The sequence below is a fragment of the Amblyomma maculatum genome, chromosome 3, assembly GCF_055883805.1.
Source record: "Amblyomma maculatum isolate TAMU_Amacu chromosome 3, ASM5588380v1, whole genome shotgun sequence".
In the NCBI taxonomy this organism is placed as follows: domain Eukaryota; kingdom Metazoa; phylum Arthropoda; class Arachnida; order Ixodida; family Ixodidae; genus Amblyomma; species Amblyomma maculatum.
Window position 1 is genome coordinate 194,264,932 of NC_139346.1, and position 15,528 is coordinate 194,280,459.

Below are 15,528 nucleotides of genomic sequence, written 5' to 3' on the forward strand. Positions count from 1 at the left end.
GCCGGGTACGATAGTCATATTTGAGCACCACACACCCAGCAGAGGCACTGCCTAGACGAACGAGTCTCGGAACAAAGTCAACCTGAACGTAGTATGTTAATATCTTTTCCCCTTTCCCTCGTACCTACAGATAGGAACTTGGCTGCGCCACCTAGAACGTTTTTTCACAATCGAACGATAATTACAATCACTGCTTCAAGTTCGCTTCCGGTACCTCGATTTCATCCCAAAAGTTCGAGGTATTCCAAGGCGGCTTCCCCGCATAAAGGGTGTTATTGGGGCAAAACCACAGATGCAGGCTACAGCTGAAAATCGGACGCTCCAGACGGTGATGGGTTCAACACACTTCGATAACATTTGTTATGTCCGAAATGAAGTGTGTAACCTGGAACGTTTAAGTATTCTCTGAACTGCCGCAGGGGTTTGCTTCAGGAAACTCGTTTCCGCGAATTTGCATAGTCCCGTAAATCTGTTCACCCATTTTTTTTTTTTTTTTTTTTTACTGAGGTTCGCTTTAATAGACAGTTCTAAAACGCACCCAAACATTAAATCCTTGTAGTTTTTCACGTTATGCAATGTTTTCTGACACTTATGCAATGTTCGTTTCCCGAGGCTGTAAAGCCCATCTGACAGGGCCCTTCAGACGTTAAAAATGATCAAGGAATAAATTGTAATGTATCCCATACGATGAACGAGATTCATACGCCGTACACGCGTTAGCTTCAGTTTTCTACAGTACATAATGCGGAAGCGGCTCGCAAAGCCGGACAAAGTCCAGCTTTGTCGGACACCGTTCAACAGTGAGGCAACTGAGGAACACTGTAAGAAACTTTTATGAGCACGTTGATGGAATTGGTCCATGCTTCTGGTGCGAATAAAAATAAAATTTGCTTTTGAAGTTTGCGCAGCGCTCACAACGAATGATAAAGGATGACACAAAAAATCAATGGGATACGTTTTTGCAAATAAATACAAAAAAACTACAAGCCTGCCGAGGCTTGTAATTTTGTATATTTACGAGGCTTGTTGTATATTTACTGATTATATGCTCATTAAAAGTTTTCTCTCTCTCTCTGCCGAGGCAGGACCTCTGGACACATAGATTGTTATGGCGCAGTTATAAAATGCGTGAACAAAAGTAACGTTCATAAAACAGTTTCCCAGGAATTGCCCCAAATTTATAGGTAGGTAAGTTCATCAAACAGACATCAAAATAAAATTACAATAGAGAGGTGAGCCGAAGCAAATTGGGATCGGCACTTATTTTCTGGTACACCATGAAACTAAGTTATATCGAGATTACCGTTCACGCTCGCATATAGAATGACCTTTTGCAAATGACGCTGGAATTGCCTACTCTCAGCGCCCAACAGCATATGGCTGCAGCATGGCTTTTCGAGCTAACGAATTTAAACTTGGCGGTGCACAAAGCTATCACAAAGTGTATACTCCCACCTTCCGTGCTTAGGTATGACGACATTAGGAACGACTCAAACAACTCACGTAACCACACCTGACCACCGTGACTCGACCGTTGGCAAGCCCTTTATTATGAGCAGGCCATGACAATGTCGAAACCACACTAAATCTAAACTAACACTTTAACACTTTAACACTTAACCACACACACACACACGCACACGCACACACACACACACACACACACACACACACACACACACACACACACACACACACACACACACACACACACACACACACACACACACACACACACACACACACGAACAAAGCGAAACCAACGACCCCATTGAAACAAGAGCGTATTGCATACCACCCATATCTGCCAATATCTTGTTTTAGGGACATAAAAGCAAAAAGAAAGGCGCTTTAATGACTCGGAGCGAAAGAGAGTGCGATGAAAAGAAACTTATATAAACATGCAATTCTCGAAGGCTGAACTCCATCTTTCCGAAATAAATAGGCATAGCAAGAATAACGATAAGGCTCATTAGTACAGTGGAGAGCTGGGCCAGTTGGTACAGTACATATTGGTAAAGGTTGAAACCAGCGGAAAGACGCAGACAGAGTTGCGTATTGCAGCGCAAATTGTGTATTGCATTTCATTATCATGAGGGAGTATGTACGCTGGACTGACAAGTCGGTGCTTAAATGGCCAACTTCGTGAGCATGAAAGATCTGTACTTTTCGACGAGGGGACCAATTTGCCAAAACACTGCCGGAAGCATAAATGCAGGCCGTTGCTTAAGGAAGCCATCATTCTGGGGCGGGGTAAAACAAAGAGCCAACGCGAAATCCTAAAAATGATGAGATTTGTGTGAACGAAACATCTGTGACCTCGTGCGATAAGGAATTTCAGTTCCTAAGCTCTCAATAGCGCACATAGATAGCATGCTGTTATGGTAATTTTCCTCGTGATTACCATTATTTATTTTTTCTTGCCACGTGCGCATACGTTGCTTCTTCGCTGAAGAGTATATATGAATGTCAATTTCGTAGGAATAAACTCGGCTGTCAGTCCAGCGTTGTGCTGTGTGCCTCCCTCTCTGTCTGCGTCTTTCCGCTGGTTTCAATCTTTACCAAGGCTCATTAGGTACAACGATAAAAAGGAAGTTTCAGAACAACGATGATGAATTTTAGTTATGAATCAGACAATAAAAATAAATTTTAAGTGCGTAATTATAGGAACGTAGTGAGCGAGTATTCGGAACTTGGGGCGTGACTAAAGCTGCAGACGGTTCATTATCAGTTACGTATCCGCAGCTAAACAAAGAACAGATGACATCACTCGAAACGACTCCTTTAAGATTTCCACATTTGCGCCTTCGCCCTTCTTACGAAAGGCGAACTCAAGTACAAGAAAAATGCGAACGGATGTGGTCATAGAAGACTGCCTGATAAGCAAACTGCTCGCCGTTCGATCCCAGGGAGACTGGGCTCGAAAAAGTAAATATTCCGTCAAATGTTCGCAGCGAAAACTAACGCCCCATTTCGTACGGTAGTCACGAAATCCAGCTATCTGTGGAGCTGCGACTGCCTTACACAAAAGCGGGCAGAGTCGGTCCACCGGGGACCGCGAATCCATATAAAGCCTAACACGCAAGTAATAAATGCTCCCGCGGCCAGCTCTAGGAGCCGGAAAGCCTAAATCCCTGGGTGCAGTGCCCCCTTTTCGCCGCTAACGTAAACAGAAATGTACAAAAATTGTCGAAATAGCTGCGGAAAAAGGATCCGAATGCCACGGGGAGTATGCCGAAGATCCAAGAGTGAACCTCATTCGAAGGAAGAAAGAAGAAGGGCTAAGCGGTTTAATTAATCTTACTACCCTTTTTATATGCGTACTGTTAGCACAAAAATCCACTGGTCAGCTTGACAGTTACAGAAAGAAAACCTCATAGTATTATACGAAGCCACCATGCTTCGTAATATCCTTTCGTTTTTCGCTCAGTTAGATGTAAACGGGAATTGAAAGGTACTGAACAAAGCATACTACGGATGTTTATCGTTTTGGGCTAAGAAGAATAAAAATAAGGAAAAGCGCCTGACCTCTCAGAGTAAAGTTTTCTCTGAAAAAAAAAAAAAAAAAAAAAAGGAAAAGGGATTTGCTGCCTTTACTCCACCTGTATGGATTTCAGTGTACGTAAAGCAAATGACATCCCAGTGGTCAACATTCACGAATAAGACCACGAACAGTAGACGGACCCTCCTAACTTGGAGGTGAGAAGCTTTCTGATAAGAAAGCCACTACGTTTTAAGAAATAGCTTCACCCAGCAGGCAAGAGCCAAGCAGATTTCGCTAGCCGCAATGACATAAAGATAAATATAGATAGCAAATACTGCACACGGTAAAGGTTCCCGAACTCCATAGGCTGTACGCGCTCATAAAGTTGGACGCATACCTGCAACTCCGAACATACCGTATTGGTGCTATTGGTGGTAATTTCCAGCTAAGAAAAGCGTCTTCGCGTGCTGCAAGAAAGACGGCTGCAATCATATCGTCGTCTTTTCCGCAGTACATGCCCATAGAGTCAAAGAATGACAATATCCCCAGTAAGGAAGAAAAACGTGGAAAAATGAGATGTTCTAGCCAAAGAAAATGCCAAAGAGCAGAAAGAAGTTACTATGGTGACAGCACAATGAAAACAGTTAAGAAAGGAGCCGGCACATTTTGACATCCACGCGATATAACACGCCAAATGGCCCCGAGAAAGTTTTGGAACCAGCTTCTGAGAGCTCTTGGGCCGGGCAGCGCGAATGGGTGCGGAACAACAAGCAACGAGGCGCGACAGAAAAGCATGGAAGAGACGCGGGTGTACACGGGCCGACGAAGTTGTCCTAATTTTATGCTCGTGGCAGCGAGCCAAAAGAGAGAGGAACTACATTTCCCCTTTCTAATATCCTCCTCCGCCCACACGCAATCGCAACGTGCGCAGCTCTGCAGCCTTACACGCGCATTGCAGGCCAAGTGAGAGAGAGAGAGAGAGAGAGAGAGAGAGAGAGAGAGAGAGAGAGAGAGAGAGAGAGAGAGAGAGCGGTCGCTCACTTTATAGCCGAGACAGCCGGCTCGGTGCGCTCGTCGTCGTGCGGCTCACGGTCTCGGTGTCATACGCAGGGCACCCGTACGAGTCCGGGCATCAGTTACGGAAGCTGCCGGCAGGGCTATTAATGACGCTCGCAGAGAATTACCGAAACAGCGAGCCGACCGGTAATTGGCTTCGTAAGCAGGAAAGACTCGGCAGAAGCCGACGCAGAACCCGCCCTCCTTCCCGCCTCACTCCCGTTCCGCCCTCCTTCAAACCATACCGGGTTACACGGGCGGCCCATATAACGGCTGCGCGCAGATAGTGCGCCAGCATCTCGCAGCCTGCCGGCGTACGGAGGCGAACATACAGAGAGAGTGCGCTGTTGTTCTTTGTAGGAAATGTGCTCCCCGTACACGCACCGAGGCAGACGCGCACGCTCGCGTTTGTGCTCGTCGCAACAGCCTATAGCTAGCTACCGGGCGCTTATACGAAGCGGTCATTATATACCCGGCTATACGGCCTGATATTCCCCAACGAGCCGGGGAGGAGATCACCCCCGCTCGCAGCGGTGCTTTCGTTAGCCTCTCCTGCTGCTATGGTGGGGCACGAAGCGAACCATTTCCAACCGTGTCGCTGTAGCGTTCTTTTCTCGCGCCTGCTTGCCTTAGAGGAAGGAACAGAAATGGCCCCGTTTAGAAGAACATATCACTATCCCACTTTTCCCGCAATGAGCGGCAGTGTCTCCACAGGCAAGCACTGCAAACTTTTCCCCTCGTTTTGCGGCCATTAGGACTGGAGGCGGCTGAACGGTAGGAATAATAGAACTTACGATGTCGATGATAAATTCTTGCCACCACACTGCGAGGCCGTGAAGTACAAACAAAAATTAAGTTAGCATTGGAATTGCAAATTTGGTTTACGTTGGACGCAACTTTAAGAAGAGGCAGCCTAAAATCTGAAAGCGCTCGGAAAGGCAACGGCAAGAGAACTGCGCGGGAAGCGTTTGTACCGTAAAACGATCTCCTTATTGTCTTTTCAAGCGCTTTCAAACTTTAGGATGCTATACCAACTAGCCCAGCAGATAACTAGGCTAAAAGGAGGCCTTCGTGTTCCGATATAGCTAGCAGGTTCAAGGTGACTGATCACGAATTCCTGACAGTAGACCGAAGTACGTTTCTGCATGGGTGTGTGCCGAATGCCTCCTTTGGGGCGCACCTGGCGCTTTGATCTCGATCTGTGTTTCACATTAATGATAGTCATCAATTACCTCCTAGGAGCTGCCACTATAATCGCGTCAGTGAGCTATCCGAAAATGTGGACGCAGTCGACGAACAATGAAATTCCGATAAGCTGTGAAACGCCCTGTCGGTGATAGAAAAACACGCGAAGAACCTAGGAGAATCGAGACTGGGGGAAGTACACGAAGAGTAAGTAATGAGGTCTGTTTAGAGACCGTTCCGTCTTGAGAAAAGTGGACTGCTGGCACTGCTATTTCTTTTTTTTTTTTATTTTGCAGAAGAGGGCGAGCGAGGGTCCACAGCATGAATGATATCGAAGTTTTTTCCCCTCTTTTGAAGTGGTTTTCAATCAGCCGAAATCTTACGCATCATAAAATCTCCTGCGTTTTCTTTTCAGAACAACAAATTGCGTAGTGGCATAAAAAAGAAAGAGACAAGCTTTAAAAGACGTTGAGTTTAGAGTCGAAGAAGTCGGTACAGCATGCCGCTTTTCCGGGATCGATCTCTCTTCCAGCCATTCTGCTGAAAGCTATACAAATACAGCATGGAACGCGTTCAAACTCTAAGTGGATTTAAAATGGGCCGGAAGCAACATTGCATTAAGGCAACTCTATCGCCGTCGAAGCTACTTTTCCAAAAGGGACCCGTGCTCGTGAGTTTTTAAGGCGACAAACTTTCTTCAGACGGAGAAAGTCGTTGATAGAACGACAGGAATGAAAGAGGTCCCGATCGATGGCGTGACCAACCTGGAGGCTAATACTATCAAAGTGTCATGACGAAAGCTTCGGCATCTTGAGAGACTGCAAAGAAGGAGGCTAACAAGAACAACAAAAAATGTCTTGTGCGCTCCGCAGTCAACCGTTCGGCATTCTAAGCCACGGCATCGATCAGAGACACCGTCAAGGAGCGCCAGCGTTAACGCGTATCAGCGCAGTCATGGCGCCTTTTATTTGCTTATTTTATTTATTCTTCTACCTCCTGCCACTAGTCTCTCTATTTTTTTTTTTCGTCTTTTCTTCCACTAAGCCACCACAAAAACACATTTTTGGTCATCTGCGCAACTTGTCTGCATTGCTCACACGGCATGTTTAGTCCAGCCAAAGAGCTTTCTGCTTGGCAGAAAACAAGGCAAACTGTGAGCAAATGTGCGGCGATAAATAAAAATGCGAAGAGAAGTAAAACACACACAAAGAAAACCTCGATCAGTATATGAGCACATCACGAGTTTGTGTCTGCAAGAAGAGCTTCAACAACGCATTACCTAGTGATAAGAAACCCTTCCTCAACTGTTTTCTTAAAAAAAAAAAAAAAAAAAAAAAGCAATGAGTGCAGACGAAGGGGCATCAGAAACGAAAATACCGCGAGATCCGAAGGAACAGAAATTCAGTTTCGTTCTATCGTGTTATCAATGGGCAGTAAATGCGGCACCAGCAAAGCTCCGGGGGCAATATAACGTGACGATACGAGTTCCTTCCGAAAGGTGGGTACACCGCGGACATTTATATACGCAGCCAGCAAATCGCGTACACCAAAGGAAAAGGCGCTTAGTGAGGCGAACGCGAACGTAGATGAAACGAGGTACTATGCATGGACGGCATAATTATATCAAAAGTATTTAATAGTAACATTACTGGGAATAAAGTTAACTTTTTTTCATCGAATAACATGCCTGTAACCTTCATATTAACAAGTTGCCGCATAAATGTTTGCGTTCCCAATGTCACTTCTTTGCTACCGTTTACGTGCCCGCATCAGATCTCCGTTTCTTCATCTAATGTAGTGATGTAGGCTTTAACACCATCTCATCTTTATACCTCCCGGGCATGTCGTCGTTTCATCTCATCACTCACCAGAGCTGTATTGTGTTTCTCCCAACTACACGAACGCTTCTCGAAGCAAGATGAGGGATTTAAAGCCCCAGTCGAAAGACAAAGACCGACAGCAAAAAGGAGACGAATCAAGCGGGCAAGAAACGAGAGAAAAAAAAAAGTAAAATGAATTTCAGCACCTATCCTTTCTTTCTTAACTTTGCTGTGGACGGTACGCTGTCGGGTTGAAGAAATCCCCAGTTTCTTGTTACGTTACCTAGCGCTTCCCCAAGACCGCGCCTTCTACCGACAGCCAACAATCCAAAGCAAAAGGATGACAAGTTCGCGGCAGAAACAAAGGAAAGCTAGGACAAGATGAAAATAAACAAACAGGATTGTTTCTAGGTTTCCGGCCGCCCCCTTTTCAGGAATCAGGAAAGAAATACTTGTTTCTGTCAGGAGGCCCTTTACTCTCCGGGAATACACTTTCCCTTGGATGAGGAGGGGCCCGGACTAGGTCAAAGGGGGCTTAGGAAAAAAAAAAAAAAAAAAGAAACGGCAAGCGGGAAGAAAGTGTAGGAGCCAGCGGGATAAGCACGTGTAAAAGCCCCTCAGCCAGTTTCCTCTTTTCCCTTTTCCTTCATCTCGCCATTCCCCGTCACCCTTTTTAGCCTGGTGAGCGCGGTGGGCTTTTGTCTTTCTCTGGGAGCGGCCTTGGACTCGCCCTAGGGCTGGAGTCCAGACGCAATCGACGTCGCCCATCCATCACGACGCCCCCCAACCTCCTCCACTCCCCCGATCCAGAAGCCGCAGCACTCGCCTCGGGGCCTTTACCAGTATAACACATCCCTTCTTTCCCCAATCTTCATTGCGTACAAGACCTGCACGCGGTGCCCCCGTAGGGCTAGGAATCGCGAATGACTGCTCTGCCGCCCACAGAGTGTCGTAGCCTGGGGGAATGTGTGCGCCGACATGTCAAAATGGGTGTGAGGAATGGGTGTGCTTCCTATTGAGGCTTATGAAAGTGTGTCTTTGAAGGGGAAAGAAAAGGAAAGAAAACCCGAAAATTAAGACGCCATACGGTCATGACGGCGGCGCCGAAGGTTACGAGTACTACCGCGGATCAGAAAAAATTTAGCGTATATTAACGCCTTGCTGCAAACAGTCTCAGATGTCGTTAACTGGCCTTATAGCAATATGTGCCTTACGCGTGGCTAACTTCCGGCGTCTTACTGGAGTAAGTGACTAGATACTGAAGCAGTAGTAATAGTTTCGCTACGGCATAACATAAAATCCACTTGCCTTACCAGTGGAAGACCTGTAGGTGCCGTGAGCTCGGCAGCACTCAAACAATCGGGAAAAGCGAAGACAGGCTAGGCAGGGAAATTCACGAGGTTACAATGGCGACGAACGAGAGAGAGAGACACAATGTGTGTGTTAGAATAACATACGTTTTGTTCTCAATGTGCATTTTCAATTTCTGAGCCGAAAGTAAACGCGCCTGCTCCTATAAGCTTCCTATAGCAACAGTTCCCTGGCCTCATTTGTTTTCGTTCAGCTTTTCTTCCCGTTGTTGTTTGTCATGAAATATATGCCATTGTTGTTCATTTCTTCCTACTAGAGGCTTCCCATCGGCCGTCTTTTAAGCATGCTTTGTGCTGGTGTTCCTGGTCAGGTGCACTTTTTAATTTTCGCTAAAGTGAACTGCGAGTAGCCCTTCGTCTACCAGCTCTGTCCATGTCGCATCTGAGCGCATGTAAAACACACAGGTTTGCTTTACTAACTATAACCTGAACGCCAGCCCAACTTCTCCACTTCGATGCCGATCGAGCGGCTGCGGCTTTCTCCCGTGGAGCACGAAATGCCGTGCACGTTGACTGTCCTTGTCATAAGTTCGGAGTGGCTCTCGCGAGGCTGTGGTCGCTTTAAGACCGTCGGCGAAGAGCATCGTCTCGTGCGGGCACTTCCGCTCCGAATCCGGGCCGTAAACACCGTATACACTTCTTTCGGTGAAGGCTGAAGAAGATGATGGGGGGGGGAGGGTGTTCAGAGCGGATTGGAAGAAGCCAACGCGAAGGTGGGAGTCCGGGCAGCCGCCATAAACATTCCAGGCGGGGAGTTGGGGGAGCCTAGGGAGGCGCATTTGACGAACTACCGCCGCCGACGCCCTAAACTTTTCGATAAGGGAATTTGTTGCCGCCAGTGGAGCTTCATTTTTCAAGCTTCCCGAGCGGGAAGAGTGCGGAGTTTTTCGCGGAGCGTCGGCTTGCTCGGCAGAGTTGCAGGGCATACAGAAAGAGAAGCGGGGAGGTAAAGAACAAAGAGCGGATGCTTCGCAGGCCTACACTCGGTTGAGCCGCCTCCGCCTTGGCTGCCGGGAAGCTGCTGGTCCTCCCCGTACGCCTCAAGCGTGCGGGAAGAGAGATCACTGAGGAAATAAAGTAAACAGTGTCAGAAGAGAAACACTCCCCACTCCTCTACCGCTTTTTATTTATTTATTTATTTTTTTTTGCGCCCGGGACACCGCCGCAGGGCTGATCTCCTTCGGAACGGTGTCAAGTTTCGCTTCGAGAAGCGAAACAACTTCTCATCTTCCATTATATTTTTCTTTAGGACTGGGCAGATTTAAAAGAGGAAGAAAAAAAAACAACAGCAACAAAGGAGGGGATTGAAAGTAAGAACCAGGAAAAGGCAAAGCGAAGCAGTCGCTAAAAGCAGGAGGCTGCCAACTCTTCGCATTTGCCGCGAGGCTGGGCTTTCTAAAACCAAGCGACAGCATTATTGAAGAGGCACCCTGGCACAGCGGAGTTTTGAGGAAAAGCCATTAGAGTGGCGGGAGGAATTTAGTTTGCGCGCCGAGGCTTTCTGAACACCGGAGTGTTCGGCTGATAGGAATGAGGCGGCTTTAGAGCAACGCCAATTCCAGCCGCGACCGCGAGCAAGCCGTATAAAAAATGCACACAACGACAAAACGACTAGGCTGCTCTATCCTTGCACTAGATGAATAAAATTAGTTGAGTATTTTTTTATTTTGCGTGTTTTTGTATATATTTCAAGAACACAATTCATAACACGACGTGCACGAGAAACAAGCTAAAAAAAAAAACGGCTTTTACATTCAGACTGTTCCAGGTTTATGGCTTCTGCAGTTATGGAGAACAAGACAACTTTTGCACTCCAAAAATCATGACTGCAGTTCCGAGCTGAGTAGTTTCTGGAAGCAATTCCATTTCTTTATTCGCATTTTATAAGGTGCTCCAAGAAAGCGCGCGGACATTTACGTCTACATTATTGCTGCATGCTAGCGGTGTTTTTTTTAATTTTATTTTTTCCTAAAGCATGAGCCCTATTAATAAGGTCGCTTCACAGCACAGATTTCCCTCGAAAGTTAGCTAGTTATGCCCGTTTTCGAAACAGAATAAGAATCAAACCTAGTTTTCCGCACTGGCATATTCACGCTTGGCCCCCGTCCTGGTAAGGAGGCGCGCTTAATTGATTAGACGTAATTTATTACGCTGGGCGAGCCTCGGGCGGGAGCAGTGCCACACACTCTGCGTTTCACACATACTCGCACCTCCATGCCAGCGACACCATTCAGGAACCATAACACGCGTAGTTTTTTTTTTTTTTCGCATTTCTTCTAAAAAAACACTCCACAGAAACGAGGTTTAGGGCGATATATCTAGTTTTGTTTTAAAAATATTTGCACGTCGAGAACTTGCCTCACAAATCGCCTCAGACCCCAGATTCCTGGAAGCATGAGAGGCCTTTCAGCGAGCGCTAAACAGCGTTACAATGATCAGATCCATGCTTGGTTTCCAGTGCCTAATGTGCGACCGTAGAGTCAGCGGCATTGTAATGAATGTGAAACGCACGGCGGAGCTTCTCTGGCAGTGCGAAGTGTTGGAAAACTTGCGTTTTTGGTAAACAGGCGTTTAAGAATATTAGGAGAATGCCTACCGCTTTTTTTTTTTTATGCATTGAAGGCCGTTCGCAGTTGGTTAGACACGGATGGGATGGCCAACATTGATTTAACGACGCCACCAGTTAGTGCAGCGGAAGAATATCTCGCTGAAAATGATGACAAGAGCAGCTACGGGCGCAAAAAGAGAAGAGAAAAAGAAAGACTTGCCTCCGGTGGGACTTCTTTCAAACGACAGCGCCGAGATTTTCGTTTATTCCGCTCTTTCACCCGACGGGTCGCAACCCAGCTTATCGGCGAGCCTCTTCTCAAGTCGCATTCATAAACGAAGAGCGTCCTATCAATTTAACTCCGAAGTGAAGAAAAAAAAGAAGCAAAAACAGAAAAAGAATCACAAAAGAACAAGATCGTCAAACAGACCGGAAGGTTATCCTGAGTTACGGCGCCGCCCGTCGCCTGCGCACGGCGAAGCTCTTTCAGAGGGAGAAAAAGTAAGAGGACAGTGCATTCAAGAAAGCGATGACAACGGGGATAAGGATCGGTGGTCATCAGCATTCCGAAGAATAAAGAATAGAAAGCAAAAAGTAGTTTTCTTTGAAAAGGAATAATAATAATAAAAAAACAATCCCGCCTCAAACGAATTAAGCGAGCATTGAAAGACGGGCGCTAGGAAAGAAAAAAATAAATAAAGATAAATAGATGTGTAGCGCGTTCCACGGCGTCGCAGCTACACCACCAGTATATATATCGGCGCATTGTTGCCTGGACACAAAAGGAGGCCCCAAACCGCGAGCGCTGTGAATAGGAAGGGACGGCTTTTGGCGGCCGCTTATCTTGAGGAAGACTGAGTGAACGATAGAAATAAAAAAAGAAAAGAAAAGAGATGACGTAAAAAAAAAAGTGAAAAGAGGAACGAACTTGAAGGATCTGCGCGCACAGGAAGCGGAGCCAGAACGGGTAACGACGTGAAAGGACCGTCGCCATTGCGAAGTAGCGCATAGAATCTGGTTACGTGCAATCACAACGTTTGCCTTCGCCGTTAAACGGGAGAAATTTGAAAAAAAAAAGAAAAAAAGAACTAGCGAAGGAACGAGAGGAGACCAAATCGTGGCCACGAAAAAAAAGAAGAAAAAGAAAACTCGAAGAAAGAAAGCCGGCCAACGGTTTCGCATTATGTGGCGCCTGTAGAGTATCATGCTCATGCTCGCAAAACGCGCACTTCTGGTCGTTTACGAGCTGGGCGACGGCACAGAAATTGAGGACGATACGCCCAGAGACACCCTAAAAAAAAATATTCTGTTATGTATATTAGAATGAGCCCGTTAACGGGCTTCGCTTTTCCCACGTGTGCTTTTCACGGATGATCCAGCACACAAAGTGCCAGCGCGTACATAGAAAAAAAAAAAAAAGAACTTAATCGTTCTGGAGCAACTCTAACATAAACGACACAAATTCCAGAATAGCAATTTCCAAACCAGCATAGGTTCTTAAATATACCAAAACCCTTGAAAACAGAAGACAATTCTTATGAAATAACTGAAAAACCTCCACTACGTTATTCTTTAAAATATGTTTCTTCTCAAAGTTGACTTTGGTAAGGGATCCCGTTAATAAAAGTAGGCCCAGGAAGTCGTTAAAAACACACCCCTATTCGGCCCGTTCTATTCGACCACAGAGAGACAACAGACGAAGAGAGCCGGATGTGCATACACCTCCTTATCTCCATATAATAATCTTCATGCGCAAGCAAAAGAATACACCCCACTGCTTTATCTCAGGCGATTGTAAACGTAACCAAGTTGTTCAGCGGCTACCCGCAATGGCTTGTAGTGCGCAATGCGCACGGGCACAATAAAAGGACCGGCAGTCTACCGCACGTAAGTGCGTTGACTCAAGAGTGGCGTGGTACTCGAGTGTCATGAGCACTTGCGCTGTTCACGCTCTAGAGCACGCAACATGGCAAGAAAAGGACGCTGCAAATGACTCCTACGACGACAAACTCAGCCCTGCGCGGAGCAAAAGAAAAGACATTCAGTTCTCGAGAAGCAAAACACGGGCATTACGACAGACAAAGGCACGCGATGCGCTGAAAGAAACCGCGGAGGTATAACCCCTTTATGAGGACGCCTGCAGGAAGCGTGCGTGCGCACAATGGAGACAACCATACTGCGGCTAGACAAGTGCTCGGCCGGCGCCAACGAACAAGAAATGGTGCCACGGAAATTTAACCTTTTTTTTTTTTTAATGCTGAAAACAAATTGTGGTACTCAATAAGAGAAATGAGAAAAAAGGTAGCACGGGTGAAAGGGAAGAAATACATATTGACTATCTGACTGGCGCTTCACGCAGGCGAACTGCAAAACCATTATAAGCTTAAGAAGCACGCACGCACGCAAAAAGACACCGAAGAACTTTTCCTTGGTGTGTCGGGCGCAACAGCCCACCGTAAATGTCGACAGCAAGAACGCCCACTTTGCAAATGTGCTGCTTGAAACAAGCGATCATTTTCTGGAAGATAGAATAAATAAATTAATCGACCTGAAGCGTACCGCCCGTCGGCCGATTGCTTAGTGAGTCGGAAAGATCGCGACCAGGTTTACAGGACCGCGAACTGTTTGTTTACGTTTAGAGTAAGCGCCATTCGGGAGGGGAAGTGGGGCGCCGTAACGCCCGAAAGGCAGGACAAAGAGAACGGAAACGGCGACATCGAGAGAGAGCGAGAGGTAACGAGACAGCGCTCGGAGAAAGAAATTGCTCTGCAATAAGTGTTAGTCGCAGAGACGGATTCCGTTAAAAAAACGGTAACAGTCAGGGGATGGTTTCTCATTACGCGTGATTGCCGACCCTGGGATAGCGCCAGACTCCAAGAACGGAAATCAATCATTTCTCAAATGAATCGATATAATGTATACTGTAGTTATGAAGATGTACGTGCACATCTTCATTTTTACAATACATACATGCAAAAAGGCTAGTGAGTAGGTCGCTCGAGAGCTTGCACCACATGCGCGCACACAATGGCGACCGTTGTGGGCGTGTTGCGGCATTTTATTGGACTTTCCGTTTCCAAAATGATCTTAAGCATCTTTTCACGAAGCTAGATGCGGAGAAAAGAAAGTTTGAGAGCTTCGATTATCCTGCTAGTGTAACGACGGGGTGTAACGGTTAGCCTGCCACTAGGCCCCACTTGCGGCAGGCTAACCTGCAGACGACTAAAGCTTCCTTTATCATCAACGAGTGCACGTCAGTACCAACGTATGAATTGTGCTCTGAACACAAAGAAGGAGAAATCAAGATAACTTACACCATTATACCGGACAGGTGCTGATGTTGCAGCGCGAAACAGAGTTTATTCTTGTTTCACAGCAACGAAGAGTCTCTTGTAACAAATTTCATTTTGTTTTTCGACAGTACCAGGCCAATATGAGGCACATTTATTATTATTAAACTTGACTGTACAACGAGCCCATTATGAGCCCAGCTACTCATCCCAACAAGGACACCCGGAGAAAAATATCCTGCGCAGCAACTCCAGCTTTTCGGGGCTTACGCGACAGCGCGAACCACACATGCTTCACGCGGACGTAAGAAATGACATACCGGAAATGAAATAAATAGAATACGCATTTCAAGTTGGGAGGAAGATATTCGAAGTTTTTCGTTATTCCCTCGCGTCTCTCAAAGTCGGGTTGTGAAGCCCGTCTCCAAAGGCGCTCACAGAAGTTGAGGATGGCCGCCGTAATGATGTGCTGTGTCTCTGCCTTTGAGAATAAGAGACGGAGAATAGAGAGAGAGAGCGGACAAGGGGAGGAAGCTCTGCCTCGCAAGCTCCGAGGTTCCGTCAGCGCGCGCTTCCTGTTTGCGAAAAGTGGGGCGGATGCGCGAGGGTCCGCCGGGATGCTATACGAGTCTCCGGGAGCTAAACTTTTTCCGGACTTCTTGAGAGCTTCTTTCACGACATACGGGTTGTTCCAGCCAGCTCTCTGAATCCCTTTCTTTATAAAAAAATCTTTTTTTTTCTTTCGAGACACTTCGCTCTTGTTTGGGCCCTTGCG

At 46.6% G+C, this 15,528-nt stretch overlaps 1 protein-coding gene across 5 annotated transcripts in view; it reads right to left on the minus strand.

Annotated features, from left to right (window-relative positions):
* Positions 1–15,528, minus strand: part of Camta (Calmodulin-binding transcription activator) — a 474,504-nt gene that overhangs the window by 165,497 nt on the left and 293,479 nt on the right. The gene's annotated exons all lie outside the window — the stretch shown is intronic.